The 19,389-nt window shown below is 34.0% G+C and overlaps 2 long non-coding RNA genes across 2 annotated transcripts in view; one reads left to right on the top strand and one right to left on the bottom strand.

Annotated features, from left to right (window-relative positions):
- LOC140698275 (uncharacterized) overlaps positions 1 to 19,389 on the top strand; it is a 218,350-nt gene that overhangs the window by 37,713 nt on the left and 161,248 nt on the right. The gene's annotated exons all lie outside the window — the stretch shown is intronic.
- On the bottom strand, positions 3,187 to 19,358 carry LOC140698277 (uncharacterized). The gene is made up of 2 exons (XR_012075944.1): positions 19,240 to 19,358; positions 3,187 to 3,491 (listed from the first exon to the last, which is right to left on the bottom strand). It is a non-coding gene; the product is annotated as an uncharacterized lncRNA (long non-coding RNA).

Raw genomic sequence — 19,389 nt, 5'->3', positions numbered from 1 at the left:
CTCAAAGAATGAGTTAAAATTATGGGTAGGACTTTATCCATAATCACATGAGCCAATTCTCATAATAAATGTCCTCTTATATCACTATATATGTCCTATTGATTTTGTTTCTCTGGAGAACCCTGGCTAATAGTATACATAATATACCTAGGTGTGGGTTTTTTTTATTTTTGTCTTACATTTTATTCTCTTAGCTTTGTGGATTTGTGGTTTTTCTGTCATTATTGATTTTTCAAAAGTTTTGAACATTATTATTTCAAACATATTTCTACCCTGTTCTTTCTTAGTCTCTTTCTTGCATTCCAATTATTCACATGTTATGCCTTTTGAAGTTGTTCCACAATCCATGGATGTTCTATTAACTTCTTGTTTAATTTTTTTGTTTGTTTGTTTCTCTCTTTGTATTTCAGTTTAGGGAGTTTCTATTGTCTGATTTTCATCCTAACTGATATTTTCCTCTAATGGGTCCAGTCTTGATGAGCCCAGCAAAGGCATGGTTCATTTCTGGTTTTGATTGTGGATTTCTTGCATTTCCTTTTGATTTTTTTTTTCGGAGATTCCATCTCTCTGCTTACTTTGCTTACCCATTCTTGCATGTTGTCTACTTCTTCTACTACAGCCCTTAACATATTAATCATAGTTACACTATATTCCCTTTCTGATAACTCTAAAATCTTTGTCATATCTGAGTCTGGTTTAGATTCTTTCTTTGTCAATTCAGGCAGTATTATTTTTTGCTTTTAACATTTTTGGTTGAAAGACAAACATGATGTATTAGATAACGGGAACTGAGATAAACAGAACTTTACTGTGCAACTTTGTTCTAATCTGGCTAAGAGAGTGCTATTTCATATTTTCTATAGCTATAGGTTCTATGGGCTTCAAATTACTCTGGTGATTAGTGTTTTGTCTCCCCTAAATTTTTGAACTTCCCTAAGAGCTCCTCTCAGAGCATTTGTTTGCTTCTTAAATCTTTTTCAACTATAATTCACTGTTATTTTAATGGCGTTCTATTTGTCTGGTGGTAATATGTGGTGGAGGGTAGATATTCTATAATCTTATGAATAAATCTCAGACTTTCAGTGATCTGATATCCCTGAGCTATAATATTCACAAGTGTTTCTTATCTCTAACCCTTCCTCTTAGGCTAGACATGAGAGCTAGAGGAACTAAGGTTGAGTAATGTGCCTCCCTTCATATCAGATGAGGCTCTGATAAAGTCACCTGCAACCCCAAGTAGACCTTTCATATAGAGATTCCTCTGGATGTATTTCACAATGCTTATGCTTTCTCTCCCTGTGCCAGAGCTTGCAGGGGATGTTTCTTTGCTTTTTTTTTTTTTTTTGATGAATATCTATTCAATCTGGTCATATAGATAGTTAGAGAGAGAGAGAGAGAAATCTGAAAGTTAGAGAGGGAATTGCCATGACTGAGGCTCATACCTTCAAGCTATCCCACACTCAACTTCTAGCAGTTTGTAAACATTACCATTTAAGTGTTCCTACCAGCTTATTGCTCTAGCAGATTCTGCTCCAGGTAAGCAGATCTTGGCTCTGACTCTCTTTATCACCTGTCTCTTCAGATTTTGGGTTGGTGGTTTGCCCTGCAAGCTCAGTTTTCTGATGAGTCCGAGAAAATCTTTAACTTTTGTTTGTTCAGCTCTTTGTTTGCTGTAAAAATGGAATGACACTTCCAAGTTCATCGCATGTTAGGGCTGCTACTTATTTATTAAGATTAATGTGCTATTCTAAAGTGTCACTCTGTTAGTAGAGTTCTTTGGGAATGAGTTAATATTTAAACTTATGAACTTCAATTTTACCTAGATTTGAAAAAGAGTGCAGGTTAAGAAATAACACAGCATCATTGTATCAGAATAACTGATACATCATGACTCCAGGAAACAGCATTTTCCCCTCAATCTTTTCTTGATCACAAGATGATACAGATGTATGTGGCTACCTCCACTCAGTGAAATCTTTAATGTAGGGAGTTATTTAAGCATATATACCTAGTCACACAGTTCCCTCAGGTGCATATAACTTGCTGTCATTCATGTGATTCACTCAGCTCCTTCAGAAGTGTTATTAGCCCCCATTCTCTGAGACACCTGTATTTCGTCAACACAAGTTATCCTTCACTCAATCTTAATGAGTTTGGTACATAATTTCAGGTATATTTTCATCTATCGTGTATCTGGTATAGATAAACCCCTAAATACCTTGGTTTTAATATTGAAAGAGGCTTTGACCAAAGATCAAATCTGCAGACATTTCTGAAGCTAAGAAAAGGCAGAAAACCAACTCAACCTTTTTCTTCCATATTATTTTATATTCTGAAGTTTTTCTTCTGAGAATACTGTTTCCTGCACTGAAGCTACAAGGCAATGGTGTAGCATCCTTAACCTACTGAGAGGAAAAGACTTCAACCCACGGGTCCCAATTCAGTTATAGTTTTAAACCTATTAGTATTTTTACTTTTTAAACCAAGGTATTTCTTGCTTTTGATTTTTGTGGTCAGTACTTATGGAATCTACTGTAACTATATTCTACTTTATTTTATCTACTGAATTGTTAAATAATAAAACTCAAGTTCTCAGTTATTAAAATTAATTTGTATTTTTAATTTTCCTCTTTTGCTGTTTAAAATTTGATTTTCATCTTTGTCTCCCAGTAGTTTTCTTTCATTGGAAATGAGTTTTTATCTTCCTGTCTGTCTGAAAGTTTGTCACTTTTAAGTGGCTTATCATTTTTATTTGCCAGTTGATTGTATTTCAGTATATTGTTGCCGTTTCCTAACAAATGCCAGATGATGAAAATTTCTCCTTTTCCTCAGGCATCTATAACAAAGAATGCAGGCAGGCAGTCCCCTGCTGAGGTACTGTAAGAAGTCTTTCTAATTTAAGATATATCTATATTATCTACCTTAAGAGGCTGGAAAGATAGCACAACTATTTTGCCCCAATACAGGAGGTGATAGTTAGTTGGACTTGAAAATTTTGGGAGAGTTCACAGAACTTTTTATTGGTTTAGATGTGGGATATGATATAAATGGTGAAATCACTGATGGTTGAACTGGTGGCAGTTCTCTCTTGTAGCAGCACCCAATACAAACATGCATAACCTTCTGTTACCCTACGAAACTTGGATCCGCTTGCTCACACAGTAAAGGCAGTCTACTGACTCTGGGTTGTGGTGTTGGAAAGTACAGCATTTATTGTAGGCACCATACAAGGAGTCGAGGCAGCTCATGCTTATAAAAACCTGAACTCCCTGACGGGTTTTAGGGAAGCATTTTTAGAGGCAAGTCGAGAGAGGGGATTTGCAGGGTATGTGATCAACTTATGCACAGTTCTCTTATTGGTTGATGGTAAGGCAACAGAGCAGTGTCACAGTGGATAACATTATCAATCCTCAAGCTCCCGTCAGTCTGGCAGCTCTGTGGTCATGGGCATCTTGTAGTTAACTTCTTCCATTTGGTGGGGGCTTTTGTATCTGTAAAACAGTTCAGAAATGTGCATCAGATAGTGTTATCTAGTTACCTGATGGAGGAACTAGAGATTCTGTGACTGCCATATGGCTGATTTACTGTTGAAACTGTTATCGGTTCTCTTGGCCCAACTGCTACTTTTATCATTACATGTTCTTATCCTTTACAATCATTAATTCTTGAGCTAGGTTTTTGTGATTCAGGGGAGACCTGGAAGATTACAGTTTTTCTACAAACAGGAGGCAGACAGAGGACATGGGGAGAAGGGCGTCTGTCACAGGAAGGCCCCGTAGGGTCATGTTCAATTAATTACATTTTTGCTTTCATTCTCATAGTGTAGTTATATCAACCATTTTTGTTATATCCACATTCTGCTTTTACATCACTTTACTTGTGAAAATGTTTTTCCCACAGATGAGCGGTGTAGAATGACATTTTGTTTCATAGAAAATATTTTTATTTCCCTAGATATAATAATAATTCTCTCAATTTTTTTATTTTTATTTACCTAACACTTAGTCATCCACAAACTTTAAAAGTAATAAAAATCTTCTAACAAGGTAATATTCCTCAAGTAACATACTAATTTCATTTTTCTCTCCCTAGCATCCTCTAGCATTCCTTTATCATCTTTTCAGTCTCGACAAAGTGTTTTTTGAGACTGCTCTATATGATTTTAAATGGCTGGGAGAGTCTTTCTTTCTTTTGGAAATATCTTTCTTTCCTTTCTTGGGCTGGATTTGTTTTTCCAAAGACTCATGTCTTTCTAAATTGCTTATGTCTTCTTGAATAACTTAGTTTCCTGTTTTGTTCCAACAAATCATTTTGTGGTTATCTGAGGTTATCATTTTGTGGTAAAAATTGCACAGGAACCAAGTTTTTGTGATTTTGTAATCTTGCAGAATGAAAATACATTTTAACTATGTATCTGCTCTCTTTAGTTTTTTCCTCTTAGTTATTTGTTTTTAATTGTTTTGGCCTAAACTTTTTTTTCCTTTTCTTTTTCTTTCTTTTTTTTTTTTTTTTTTTGCTTGGAGTATTTATGAATTCAATACTAAAAGCTATTTGGAAGCTCTCTGGGCATTGATGATCTTTACCAAAGAGACTGGTAGGTTAGGAAACTGGGTCTTTCATTGGAGAATCCACTAAAATTAGTATAGTTGTTTTATTTTGTTTTGTTTTTCTCTTGTCCAGATTAGTTTCCTCAGAAAGGGATTCTCACTTCCCTGTCTGGGAGAATGTAAATTTGGATTTTATTTTTCTGAGGGAAATCCAAAAGAGAGAACTTGGAGGGTCAAAATACACTGTGAAAATTTTTGCTTAAACTATCCATTATTAATAAGGCACCTCACCATCATTCTCACCTGTTTCTAGTATTCACATCTAGTATTTGTATCTTTGAGTAGCAGAGATTTATTATTTATTTCTGCTGACATAAGGGGGCACAGTCACTCAATTGTTGATATGGCTGGAAGAGGGGATCTGGGGATTATCTTTCTCCTTAGCCAGATATTTAATCAGTCCTCTTTTTTTTTTTTTTGAAGATTTTAATATTCAGATTTAAAAATTACCCAAACCTCCTGTCCTTTTCAGGGTTTTCTATCGAACACTGGTTTTTATTTCCATTGTACTGGCAGTTAATTTTCATTTAAAATTTTAAAAAAATTGGATATGCTAAGTCATTTCATTTGTCTGTCTTCTTTATGCTTTCCAAAGTTTTACTGACATTTACAGTGTGCTTTCATGTCCTTTCCCACTATCTTTTATTCTTTTTTATTTGTTTGATTGCCTTTTTTTTAATTTTAAAGCTTTGATGTCAGAAATATTTTTATCCAATTGAATCTAACAATACGTTCCATGCTCTTAGCTTTGCAGAGTTAAATGAAGAATATATAATGAAGAGAAAGAATAAGGTAAATTATGCCCTTATATTTTGTTTTTAATTAGAAAATATGGCTTATAAAAAGGCAAATGGAAACTAGACAAAATTTTTAAAAGATATTTATTCCTGCCTTGAAAACTTCTCCAGATAAAACTTGAACCAAGAGAACTTGGATAAGAAAGGTGATGAATATATTTAGATCCAAAAAAATGATGCGATCTTTCAACTGAGTGTTGCATTTTGGGGAATGGAATTTTAATTGCTTCTGTCTTCACTCTCAGTTTCCATTATGGAGCCCATTACATTATAGATTAATTCTTTTGATATGACTTAACATATTACATTTTAAGACTGATACACTTTCTAAAACTACTCTAGATGTTGTATTTTATAGGTATATGAACATTTTCAGATATCTCAGGCATAATTTTATTTTTTTATAGAACAAAAATATACAAAATCACTTTTTTTATGGTACATACATTTTATTTGTAATCTACTCAGTATAACCATATCACTGCCAGATAATAGGAGAAAAAAAATATGTATCTGTTCCTACACAGAGGACGCAATAAGAATGACAGATTAAGTTGAGTTACAGGAAGCATTGTAGAAAACCATAGGATGTTAATTGTCCTCTGTTACTGCTAGGTGATGCTGTCTCATAATTATCATTTAAAAGAAAGTGCAGTAAGAATGGTGTAATCTCCTTGGTGGTTTAGCTTCAGGATAGATTTTATAAATACTCTAAGAGCACAGAGTTACTGCAAAGAAACAAACAAAAAGAGTGGGGAAGCATTTATTGTTAACTTGTAAAATTATTATCTGAAGATACATCACAGTGCAGTGGATGATTATTATTCAGCTATGTTTAGATCTGCATTCTTTAAATTTATTTGACCTAGGCTAGAAACAATGTTAATATGTATATACAGGCCTGGCTGGTTAATATGTTATTAGTATGATTTTATAACCTTATTAAATAAAAAATAGCTTAGGTAAAAATCAATTTGAAAAGAAAATACTTAAAATTATCTTTATAGCCCTATGAAAACAGACCTGACTTAATGTGTAAATACAAAAGAAGAAAGTAGAATAAAAGCTATAATAAAATTGTATAAATGGGATTAAAGAATTGCACATCTGAACCAAAAAGAAAGAAGTCATTAGTATTATGTAAGCAGAGTACTCCAAATACACAAAATTATATAATGAGTTCTCCACGAAAGGAAAATATTTAAAGTTTTCTCTTAGGAGCATTTTGTTGTAGCTTTTATTGGTAAAATGCATACATTATTTAGAGACAGCCACCATTTCTACTAATATTTTCTTGTGTTAATTTTCAATCCTAAAGATTATCTTTAAGTATAATGTGTTAATTATATATTAATAATAATAATGTACTTTAAGTTAATCTTTAGAATAAAAATGTACAAGTAATGAATTAAAGTGAGCTATAATAATCATAGGTATAAATATTTTATGGAATGGAAACAAAGCAGTTCTCACATTTCACATTCAATTAAAGTATTGTGGTTAGTCAAGATATGTTTTATTTTAAAATTTATTTTAATATACAGTGCCATAATAATGAATACTTTTAATATAATGGCTAGATTTTTCCTACGTAATGTTTGTGGAATCATTAATTTTTATATTTTGGAAACGGATCATGTGTTAGTGGCAGCTTCTGTCCATATTTGTTTCTATTTTTACAAAATTTTTTTTTAAATCAACCTATACTTTATTGAACTAGGGCACAGTGGCTTAAGAGTATAGATAAAAATGAGATTGACATTATATGACCCAAATTAAGGGTAAATCAATACATATGTTTTCCCTAGGCTGGAGAGCAACCACCTGTACAAATTAGAAATAAAAATGGTTGACACACACACTGGATGAAGAATAGTGTCTGTTCTCAGTAGCTACGTTGGATTTCTCCTAATTCATGGGGCATTTAGTAGATACTCAGAAGGATCTTAACTTCATAGTGAGGCATAATTAATCCTGGACTAAACACTACTCTGTTCCTTTAAAGTTCCTTCACCTCCAAATTAAACTTTTTTCTAAGTAACTGAAGTGCATTCCAGAGCAAAGTTAAAGAATAGTTATAGGAATACATCAATATATAGAATGTAAAAAGGTAAAATACACAATGTCTGGCACTTAAGCAAAAATTACTAAGCATACAAAGAAACAAGGAACTACAACTGTTAAGGAATAGAAAAATCAACTGAAAATCACTCAAAACTGGCATAGATGTTAGAATTAGCAGGCTTGAACATTTTAAAAGCTACTATAAGTGTATTCTCTAGTTCACAATTTAGGAAGAGAAAGCAAATCAAACTTTTAGAGGTGTAAACTATAATGCTGAAAAATGTACAGGGTGGCAGTTACTCATTATGGAAGAAAATATTAGTAAACTTAAAGAATAGCAATTTCATAATATTATATATAATAAAAACAAAATATAGAGTCATAAAAGAAATAAACAGAGCATCAGTAAGCTGTGCTACTATACATGTAATTAAGCTACTATGCATGTAATTAAGAGTCTGCAGAAGAGAAAAGATGAGAAAAAGGGAGAAGAGAAAAAAACAAATCTTTTAACATGTCAAATGTTTCCGAATTTGAAGAAAAGTATCAACCACAAAATACTAGCAACTCAACATACCCAAAGCATAAGAAATATAATCAAAACTACACCAAGGAACATCATAATAAAATTGCTGAAAACCAGTAATAAAAAGGAAATCTTGAAAAATCCAGAGTAAAAAGACATATTAGGGACAGAGGAAACCTAAAGACAGCAATATATTTTTTATCTAAAACAACTCAAGTCTGAGAAAGTAGAACAACATCTATACAGCAGTGAAAGGAAATAAATAATCAGGAAGCAAGAAAGAAAACTTTCACCCCAGAATTCTATAATCAGTTCAATATCTTATAAAAATTAAGACAAAATTAAAGATTTTTCAGACCTACAAAAGCTGAAAGAATTTACTAGCTGAGACATGCCGTAAGATATACTGAAGGAAGTTCTTCAGTCAGAAATAAAATTTTACCAGATGGAAGTATAAATCTACACAGAGGAATTACTCTCATTATTTATATCTCTTTAAAAGATAATTAACAAGCTAAATAAAAATTAATAACATAGTGTTGGGTTTATAACAGACAGAAAAGTAAAAAGAAATAAGACAAACTCAGAATGAGATAAATTGAATTCTCCCATCATAAGTGTATCATGCTGTTTCGATAGTGGTATTATATCACTTTATGGTAGACTATTAGTTAAAAATAAAAAACCAAATGTCTGCTGTGTAACAAAACAAGTAGTTTTAGCCAATAAGCCAGAAAAGAAGATACAGTGGGATCTGATAAGCAGAGGACTAGCCTCCCTAAGATGTTCTAAACCCATGAACCTGTGTATATGTTACATTACATGGCAAAGGGAAATCAAAGAGGCTGATGATAAGCTGCTAATCAGCTGTATTTAAGATAGGGTAATTATTCTAGATTATCTGTGTGACCCAGTGTAATCAAACGATTCCTGAAATGTGGAAGACGGAGAAATAGAGTCAATTACAAAGAGTCATATGATGTGAGAAAAATTCAACTGGCCATTACTGGCTTTGAAGGTAGAAGGGGACTATGAGCCAACAAATGTGGGTAACTCCAGAAGTTGGATAAGGCAAGAAAATTGTTTCTGCCCTGGAGCATCCATAAAAGAACAAAGCCCTGGAAACACATATTTCAACCAAGTGTGACCCATTTTCAAACTGTGACCTCCAGAACTGTAAGATAATAAATTTGTGCTCTTTTAGCCCACTAAGTTTGTAGTAGTTTGTTACAGTGGCAATATGAAACTAATACAGAATCACAAAAATTCAAATAATTTAAAAGAATGCACAAATGGTACAAATAGAAAACAAGACCTAAACATTATCAATGAAAAACTGAACAAAAATAGTCTAAATGAACCAAATAAAAGTGGTGCTTGTCACATTATATATAAAAGCAAGACACAACTCTATGTTTCCTCTAAGAAACACAATTTAAGTATAAGACTCCAGTAGGTGAAAAGTAAAACAATAATAAAAAAAGATACATATTACTAGCACTAATCAAAGAAAACCAGAATGGCTGTATTAATAATACCAGACTAAGAATATTTCAGAACAAAGAATGTTGTCAGAGATATGGGAAGTCATTTCTTAAAGTGTCAATTTATCAAAAGTACATAATTTAAAATATCAGCACATCTAATAAAATGTATTCAAAATAATGTACTAAGCATATCTACAATTATAATCAGAGATTTCAAAATTTAACCTGTTTCTGTTAGATGGAAACCACTGTGGTAATTGACAGAACTTGACAAGCCTCATACTGAATGAAATTAGAGGGATTTCCCAAGCTCTTCATAGGTTTTGAAAGACCATAAGGGCTAGATTTTTTTATTTTACACATTTTTGGTGCATGAAAGTTTGTGGCAGTGAAAGGAGAAAGATAACTGTGTTATCCTTACCCACCATAGAATACTATGAATATTATGACTTACAAAAGATGTAAATCCAGTACTTTCATGCTAAGTGGAACTATGCACTCTATTTTGCAATCTCAAATTTTTTCGCACAAAGAATTCTTTGATTAAAAGAAAAAATTCTTGTCGTGTATTCGTAAATGAATATTGCCCTCATGTACTTTAGCTTGTAATAACACTTAAAGTACAACTTGGAAAATATTAGAAGACTATATAGTTCTTAAATAGTCAAAATTGTAATTGGGCTTTCCTTGTTTTTCTCTTACACATATGTATACACAAACACTGTGAGCTTACAATTTATGGCATTTTGCAAATACCTTAGAAATCACTAGTATTGTAAGTAAGCACAATTAATGTACTTAAAACCTATTTACTAATACATTAAAATTATTACTATTTGTACTTTGGTTTTATCTAATTGTAATTAATTAGATTAAAAGTGTATATTAGCTGTATTAAATGTATTAATCAGTTAGATTACAAAAATGTAAGGAATAAATTTTTGAATAGTAATTGTTCTTAAAATTGAGTCCAATATGGAATAATTGTAAAACATGTATTCCATAATGTTGTGATTTAAAGTAATAATATATGTGTGAGAAATATGGAAGTATAAACTCTAATTATTCAAAATCCAGATTATCCACCTTCTCTAACCTAATAAAATCACTTGAATTTACAGAAGTTACTTTTGGTTTTGTTTTTATGTTTCTGAAAATCTTCAATATTCAGATTGTGGGGGGCATTGAGGAAGTGTGAAAAGGCTTATAATTTGTTTGCGTGCCAGTGGAAGTCTGCCTAAGAAGATTGGTAATCTGTAATAGTCATCTGGATCATGTCACTGATTTGGGAAAGAGAATTAATAGATAAAAGCTTTGAAAGGTACAATCTTGATGCCCTGCTACTAGGTTTTATTAGTGTGGTATGATAGAAATGGTGAGGGCAAATTTCAGCTGATACAGTTTAGAGGAAATAGAGAAGTCTGATAAATTGATCTCTTTCTCAACAGCTGAATGGAATAACCCAACAAAACCCTGAAATAACAGTATATCACAGTCACAGTTCTTGGTTAAGATAACAAAATGGGCTACCGGATTTGGAGGTATCACCAAGTTTCAGTTTGCTCTTTTGTTTTCTAATTAGTTGTTTTATTTTTCTTTTTAAAATTGATTTTCAATTTACTTCTGTAATTAAAAATTAGGCATATCTAATTGTATGCAATGGCAAATACACACTGGAATGTTACTATACTGATATTTTAAAATTAAAATATTATAATTAATATTTTAATCAATATTTACATATTTTAAATAATGTTCTTTCTTACAAGAGAAATTTCGAAATACACAGTTCCTTATTTTTACTGCATCCAAGCAGAATTAGTCTCTTCAGCTGGTTTATTATAAAAAAATAATTTATGGGTAGATTATAGCTAGTTTCATAAATATACTGATAAATGATTTTAGCGGGAACATTCACTTTTTAATAGATTGCACTCAATTCATGTTCAGAAATTTATAGGGAAACTATATGCCTAAATATATAATATTAATATATAATTTAGTTGTACATTTTTCTTTCTTCAGTTATGTATTTATTTTTTCCAGATTAATTTCCATTATACATTATTCCAAGATATTGAATATAGTTCCCAGTGCTATAGAGTAAATCCTTGTTGCTTATCTATTTTATGTATAGTAGTTTGTATCTATTAATCCTATACTCATGTTTATCCCTTCTCCCCCTATTCCCCTTTGGTAACTATAAATTTGTTTTCTTTACCTGTGAATCTGCTTCTGTTTTGTAAATAAATTCATTTTTATCCTTTTTTAAGATTCCACATGTAAGCGAATCATATGATATTTGTCTTTCTTTGTCTGGCTTACTTCACTTACTATGATATTCTCTAGGTCCATCCCTGTTGCTGGAAAAAGCAATATTTCATTCTTTTTTATGGCAGAGTACTATTCCATTGTATATATACACAACTTCTTCTTAAACCAGTTCTCTGTTGAAGGGCACTTGGGCTGTTTCCATGTCTTAGCTATTGTAAATAGTGCTATTATGAACATTAGGGTGCATATATCTTTTCCAATTAGAATTTTCATCTTTTCTGGAAAGATGCCCAAGTAGGGTTACTAGATCATATGGTAACTCTATTTTTAGTTTTTTAAGGACCCTCCATACAGTTCTCCATAGTGGCTGCACCAATTTACATTCTCACCAACAATGTAGGAGGGTTCACCTTTCTTCAGTCCTTCTCCAGTATTTATTATTTGTAGGCTTTTTAATTATAGCTACTTGGACCACTGTGAGGTGATACCTTATTGTGGTTTTGATTTGCATTTCTCTAATAATTAGTGAAGTTGAGATCTTTTCATGTGCCTATTAACTAACTGTGTGTCCTCTTTGGAGAAATCCCTATTTAGGTCTTCTGTCCAATTTTTTGATTGGGTTGTTTGTTTTTTGCTACTGAGTTGTATGAGCTGTTTGTTTATTTTGGATATTAACTGCTTGTCAGTCACATCATTTGCAGATATTTTCTCCCATTCCATAGGCTATCTTTTCATTTTGTTTATGTTTTATTTGCTGTGCAAAAGGTTTTAAGTTTGATTAGGTACCATTTGTTTATTTTTGCTTTTATTTGTTTTTCCTTTGGAGACTAATCTAAGAAAATACTGCTACGATTTATGTCTGAGAATGTTTTGTCTAGATTCCCTTCTAGTTTTATGGTGTCATGTATTATATTTAGGTCTTTAAACCGTTTGAGTTTATTTTGAATATGGTGTGAGGGAGTGTTTTAATTTTATTGATTTACATGCAGCTTTCCCAGCATCACTTGTTGAAGAGACAGTCTTTTCCACATTGTATGTTCTTGCCTCCTTTATCTTAGATTAATTGACCATAGGTATGTGGCTTTATTTCTGGGCTCTCTCTTCTGTTTCAGTTATCTATATGTCTGTTTTTGTGCCAGTTTCACTCTGTTTTGATTACTGTAGATTTGTAGTGTTGTCTGGATTCTGAAAGGGTTATGCCTCCAGTTTTGTCTTTTTTCCTCAGGATTGCTTGGATATATGGATCTGTGGTTTCATATGAATTTTAGGATAATTTGTTCTAGCTCTGTGAAAATTACATGGATATTTTGATAGGAATCACATTAAACCTGTAGATTGGTTTAGGTAGTATGACCATTTTAATGATATTAATTCTTCCAATCAAAAAAACATGGAATATCTTTCCATTTCTTTGAATTATCTTCAACTTCCTTTATCAGTGTTTTATAGTTTTCAGTGAATATGATTTTTCATGCCATTCAGCTCCTTGATTAAGTTTATTCCTGGGTATTTTTGGATGTAATTTTAAATGAGTTTTTTTTTTCTTTTCACTTTCTGATACTTTACTGTTATTGTAAAGAAATGGAAGAGATTTCTGTATATTAATCTTGTATCCTACTACCTTACTGAATTCATGTGACTTTTATTTCTTTCTCTTGTCTAATTGCTGTGGCTAGGATTTCCAAAATTATGTTGAATAAAAGCGGTGAGAGTGAGCATCCTTTTCCTGTTCCTGAATGTACTGAGATTTCAGTTTTTCATTATCGAGTATGTTATGCTGGCTGCGGGTTTGTCATAAATAGCTTATATTATGTTTAGATGTATTCTCTGTATACCCACTTGGTGAGAATTTTCGTCATGAATGGATGTTAAATTTTATCAAATGCTTTTTTTGCATCTATTGTAGTGATCATGTGGTTTTTGTCTTTTCTAGTGTAGCACATTGATTGATTTGCATGTGTTGAACCTTCTTCATGGTCCTGGAATGAATCCAACTTGATCATGGTGTATGATTCTTTTCATGTATTGTTGAATTCCATTTGCTAATATTTTGTTGAGGATTTTTGCATCTATATTCATCAAAGATATTAGTCTGTAATTTTCTATTTTTGTAATGTCTTTTCTGTTTTTGGTATCAGAGTGACAGTGGCTTCATAGAATGAACTTGGGAGTGTTCCATCTGCTTCAATCTTTTGGAATAGTTTAAGAAAGATATGTACAAGTTCTTTGTATATTTGGTAGAATTCCCCAATGAAACCATCCAGTCCTATACTTTTGTCTGCAGAGTTTTTTTATATTACGTATTCCATTTCACTTTAGTGATTGGTATGTTTAAAATATCTGTTTCTTAGTTAAGCTTGCACTGGATGTTAAGCAGGGCCTCCTCTTAGCTCTGTGACTATCACAGCCCTGTCAAGGCTGGAGTTTGCTTTGCATTTGTTGGAGTAGATGCCCTGAGGCTTGGATTCTATAAGGCTCCACTGCCTTTGGGTGTGTGCTCTGTGCCAAAGGAGGTGAGCACTGACACAAATGAGGCTCCTGTGGACACAGTGAATCTATAAGCCTCCCATGCAGGCATCCACAGTTCAGCTTAGAAGCAGCCCAAAGTTGTATCCCTTTCTCCACTGTGTTCACCCCAGACCTAGTGCTAGGCTGTGGTGTGGAGTGGGCTGGTCCTGGGGGCCAGGGCAGTGTGGCTGCAGGAATCAAGGTGGTTGTGCTACTGCCTGGGTACTGGGTTGCCACTATGGCAGGCCTCTCCCAGGACCTGTCTACCCAGATCTGGCTTCAGGCTGCACTGTGAGATGGGAGGACCAGAGCACACTGCCTCTGCGAAATGAATCACCTTGTTATCCTCCCAAGGGACTGTCTGCACAGTATCTTCATTTCTGTTTGTGTGGTAACAAAGACCACAGCTGCTGGATTCATTCCCCCTGCACAAGCCTTGACAGTGGGCTCAGAGGCCAGGCTCACTGGTGATTACTGACAGTGGGCTCTGGGCCTGGACCATACCTCAGGTGCTCAGGGCTATTTTTGTGCATCTAAAATGAGTCCTCTCCCAGGGCCTGTCTCCCTGAGATTCAGTGTTTAGCTCTTGTGCCCTAGGTATTAGCAGCACCACTTGGCTTGCATTTAGGGCTGGGAAGTACTGTGCGATGGCAGCAGTCAGCGCAGGCCTTTCTCCACCCTGATTGCTCGTAGGACAGCCTGCATGCAGTCCTTGTGAATAGAGTCCAGGTCCCTCCATCTCCTCTGTCTGTTCCAGCAGACCTCTCAGCAGGCAAGGGGGCTCCCCTGGGTAAGGGCCTGCCTGTGTGGACCTACCCTCCCTCACAGATCCCTGCCAGTTCTGTATTGGTACCTTTTTTTTTTTCACCCTACTTGATTACGTGGAGATCTCTCTTGTAGCTTTGGTTATATTAAAGATCTTCTGCCAGGTTACAGAATAATTCCACATTTAGTGTATTTTTTTTTTGACATATTTGTTCAGGAGGTGAACTCTACATTGTCCTACAATGCCATCTTGATCCTCTCTCTAGTTGTATATTTTTCTGCCTTCTTTCTGCTGTTTATATGTGTAGGCTCAGAGAAGGGAAGTTTTGTTTATTAACACACAATAATAAAAATGTATACCTAGAACATATTTGCAATAGTGGGTACATAAAAGATAGATTTAAAGACCCATGTTTTCTTATATTTCAGACTCTTTTGAGTTAGTTTAGAGCCAGTTTCATTCTGATTCATGAACTGTAGTGGTATGGGTCCCTTCTGAGAAAAGCTGTTAAGACCAACATCCCTCCTCAATATCTCTTTTTGTCAGTGACCAAGAATGTCATGTATTGAGATAATTGTGGAACAAGACAGAGACTGCCTAGATACTGGAACCACTTCACTGAGGATTCTTGCTTTGGAGAGTGTCCCAGGAGATTGTGTGTGAGAGGGAAATATAGGAAGATACACCATTGCTATGTTTCAATATATAACATTTTAAGATCTATTGGCATTGACAAAAAGCAGAGAGATCAATTACACTGGATAGATAAAAAGGGCACAGACTTGTAAAAATTGGAAGGCATTGATGAAAGATAGGGCAAGAGGACCACTTCATGAGATGATAATCCTGAGTGGACAGTGGTAAGCTAGGTCTTAAAAGGTGGAGGAAGGGGATAATGATGAATAGGGAAAAAAATGTCATAGAAGGAATTATAAATACAATTTTAGGACTTTGGTGTGGTCTAGAAAGTATTTTCCTGTACTCTGTTGTTATGTGGTATATGAAACACCTTAACTCTTAGGGATAATTAAGGAAGTGTGGGAAACTAAAACATTACCAATTATTTTTGCCAATTTTAGTGGCACTCACTTATTTCATTTGCCTTAGTTTCTGTTCTCTAAAATAACTACTGTACCAGCCAGGTTCTCATCAGGGAATGGAGAGCACAAACTAATTAGGGTTTGTAAGGAAGGTGTAAAAAAGAATTATTTACAAGTTTTGTACAACATGAAAGTAAACATCAAAAATAAGACTATAAACCAGGGCTGTCATTAGAGTTGCTGTTATCATCCCTAAGACCACGAGAGATAAAGGAAAAGGTGCAGGTTACTGGGACTGAGAAGGAAAGACTGTAGATAAGTTGCTTTGGGGCAGTGGTTTCCACTTATGGGGCATAGCAAGCCCAAACCTATCTCACATGGAGGGAGTTAGAGAAACAATACCCCAGTCTCACTCCTCTCTTTCGGGATACGTGGAGGATTCCTTTGGACAACTTGGCCTTGTATAGGCTAACGGATCCTATTGCTGCAATCTATGTAGGTTGGCTTCCTGGAGCAGGTGGCAGGGTGGAAAGACATTAAATGTAGACAGGAAAGTCATCTCTTACTAGGAGACTGGTATGTACACTTACTGGTGGAATTATTAATGGCCAGTTTTAGAAACAATATGCCATAATTGCTTTCTGCCATGTCATTGAATTTGCTGGGCCGTAAGGCCGTTTCAAAAAAGCTTGAACTGCAGCTTCCATTTGCTGTAGAGTCCTTTCTTGCTGCAGGCCACACTCAAAATGACATCCTTAAGGAAACTGGGTGATTGGGTTATAGAAGAATGTTCAATGCAGTGTATGTTTTCTCCAGAATCTAAAAAGACCCACATAATGTGATGTTGTTTTTCATGGTAGTCATGTTTTTCTCACATTAGAGGTAAAAACTTGACTTACACCAGACCAACGGACTCTTGAAAATTTGACTGATATGATAGTTTCCTGAATTTTTGCAGCATGTATCTCATAATCTCCAGCATAGATATCTTTAATTAAGTAATTTAGTGTTCTTAATTCCTATTTACCAGATCCAGTTAGCATAACATCATCAATGTAAAGAACAATGGCGACTGAAGCTCACAGTTTTCCTCCAGATTATGATAGCAATGGACAGTTTATACTGCCTGAAGTAAGACTTTAAGATTTGACAACTTCTTTTCTCTCAAGTAAAAGCAAATTACTTCTGATTTTCTTTGATGCTATAAATGGGGGGCGGGACATTTTCAGATCAATAACTGCAAACCTGGTCATGGACTCTATGGGCTTTTTGCCTTCTCAAGATCAGTGTTGGCAGAATATCAACAATTGGAGGATCAAAAGATAGCATTTAGAACTGTACCTGTGATATTAAGAGATGAATTTTTATACTTGCAAAGTAAATGAAACTTTAAAAAAATTACACTTAGGAAAACAAGAACAATTAACACTAACAGATATTTGAAAAAAACAACCAACTCTTGGTAAGGCAACAGGGAATTGGTGGGACAGGGCTATCACTGAGTGAGCATATTAGAGAGTAGCCAGCTACTCTCTGATTGGCCAGAATGGCATTGGCCATTGGCCAGGATGTTTTACAGAGAGAACGCAGAGTGTTTTAAATCTAGAGAGTTGTTTATATCAGGATCAGTAAAGAGAGAAGTTAGTGTATATTTGAAAGACAGAAGCAGCTCTGATTAAAGCTGAGGCAGGGAACCTGAGGACCTGCCCTTTCATTCTGCTCTTCATCTTATGAAAGAGAGAAAGAGAGAGAGAGAGAGAGAGAGAGAGAGAGAGAGAGAGAGAGAGGTGGAGTTTTCATTGGTCAAACAAGCTAGTTAAATAGAGATGTATTAGCAATCTCAGGAGTAGATAAATAAAATGGCAATATTTGGAATTTTGATGAGATACATACTGACCCATCTAGATTTTGCACTGGCCAAAAATGGTAGCTAAATGGGAATGTATTAGCAAACTTAAACTGTATTAGTTTTCTGTCACTGCTTTAACACACTTCCACAAACACATTGACTTAACTCAGTTGTGTTTCTTAGAGTATTTGAGGTTAGAAGTCTCAAAGTGTTTGTAGGGAAGACATTCTGGGGACTTCAGGAAGATCTGTTTTCTTGCCTTATCAGCTTTCAGAGACCACCTTTATTTCTTGGCTCATGGCCCCATCCTGTACATCACTTCTTTTCTGTGTGCTCATATCTCCTGATACTGAGTCTGATCCTTTTGCTTCTCTCTTATAAGGATCCTTAGGGTTACATTGAATCTACCTACATAATTGAGGTTAAGCACTCATCTCAAGATCCTGAACTTAATCACATCTGTAAGATCCCTTTTATCTTGTAAGGTGATATATTTATAGCTTCCTAGAATTAGGATGTGAACATCTGTGGAAGGCTATTATTCAGTCTATGACACTAAGGAAGAGAAATTTGAGAGAATGGAATAGTGTCAATATTTAAAATTGTGTTGAAGTATATGTGATTTTTTTCATTCTATTCTTCATAGTTTTGAATTACTCTTTATATTCTCCATATTCCTGTCCCTGTCAATTTTGCACAATTTTCACATCTATTTTCTAGTTCATTAATCTCTCTCCAGCTTTTTCTAATCTACAATGCAGGACATGTTTTCTATTTATAAATATTTATACATTTCATCTATAAAATTTCCTATTCATGCTTTTACATAATGTTTCTAGCCATTTGTGAGTTCCCCAAATTTCCATTAAACTTTTTATATGTAGACATGTTATACTTAGTATTAAATCTTTTCAAATCTGATGTACTTGGTGATATATAAATCTTTATATATTGTTTTTGCTGAATCTCACACCTGGTTGGCCATTTCCTTATTTGTTATTAATACATTATACATATGTATAAATATGTATGTATGAAAGTTAGCATATGAAAGGTTATATGTATATGTGTGTATATATGTATATTATATAAACTAAAAATGACAAGTATGTTAATCCTACATGTTCCGACCAAAGTATTGTTACAAAGTGAACACACTTCTCTAACCATGTCAGGTCAAGAAGTAGAAAATTATCAGCCCCCAGGAACAACTTCCATGCAAAGTTTCTAACACAAAGACAGTACAATCTTAGTGTCTAAATCTGTGTATTATCTTGTTTCAAAGATATTAGTATTTTTTCCTATAATTTTTTCTACTCACCATCATGTTGGTATTTTGGGGTTAGACCATATGAGCTAAAATTGAGACTCCTGTGCTTCTTAGACATTTTAGCTTTAAGATGTTGAGCAAATTAATTAACTCTTTGTACATCATTTTCTATATCTGAAAAATGAAAATATGAATAGCAGA

This window comes from Vicugna pacos, chromosome 9 (genome assembly GCF_048564905.1).
Source record: "Vicugna pacos chromosome 9, VicPac4, whole genome shotgun sequence".
Lineage (NCBI taxonomy): Eukaryota > Metazoa > Chordata > Mammalia > Artiodactyla > Camelidae > Vicugna > Vicugna pacos.
This window is presented reverse-complemented; position numbering and strand designations above follow the sequence as displayed.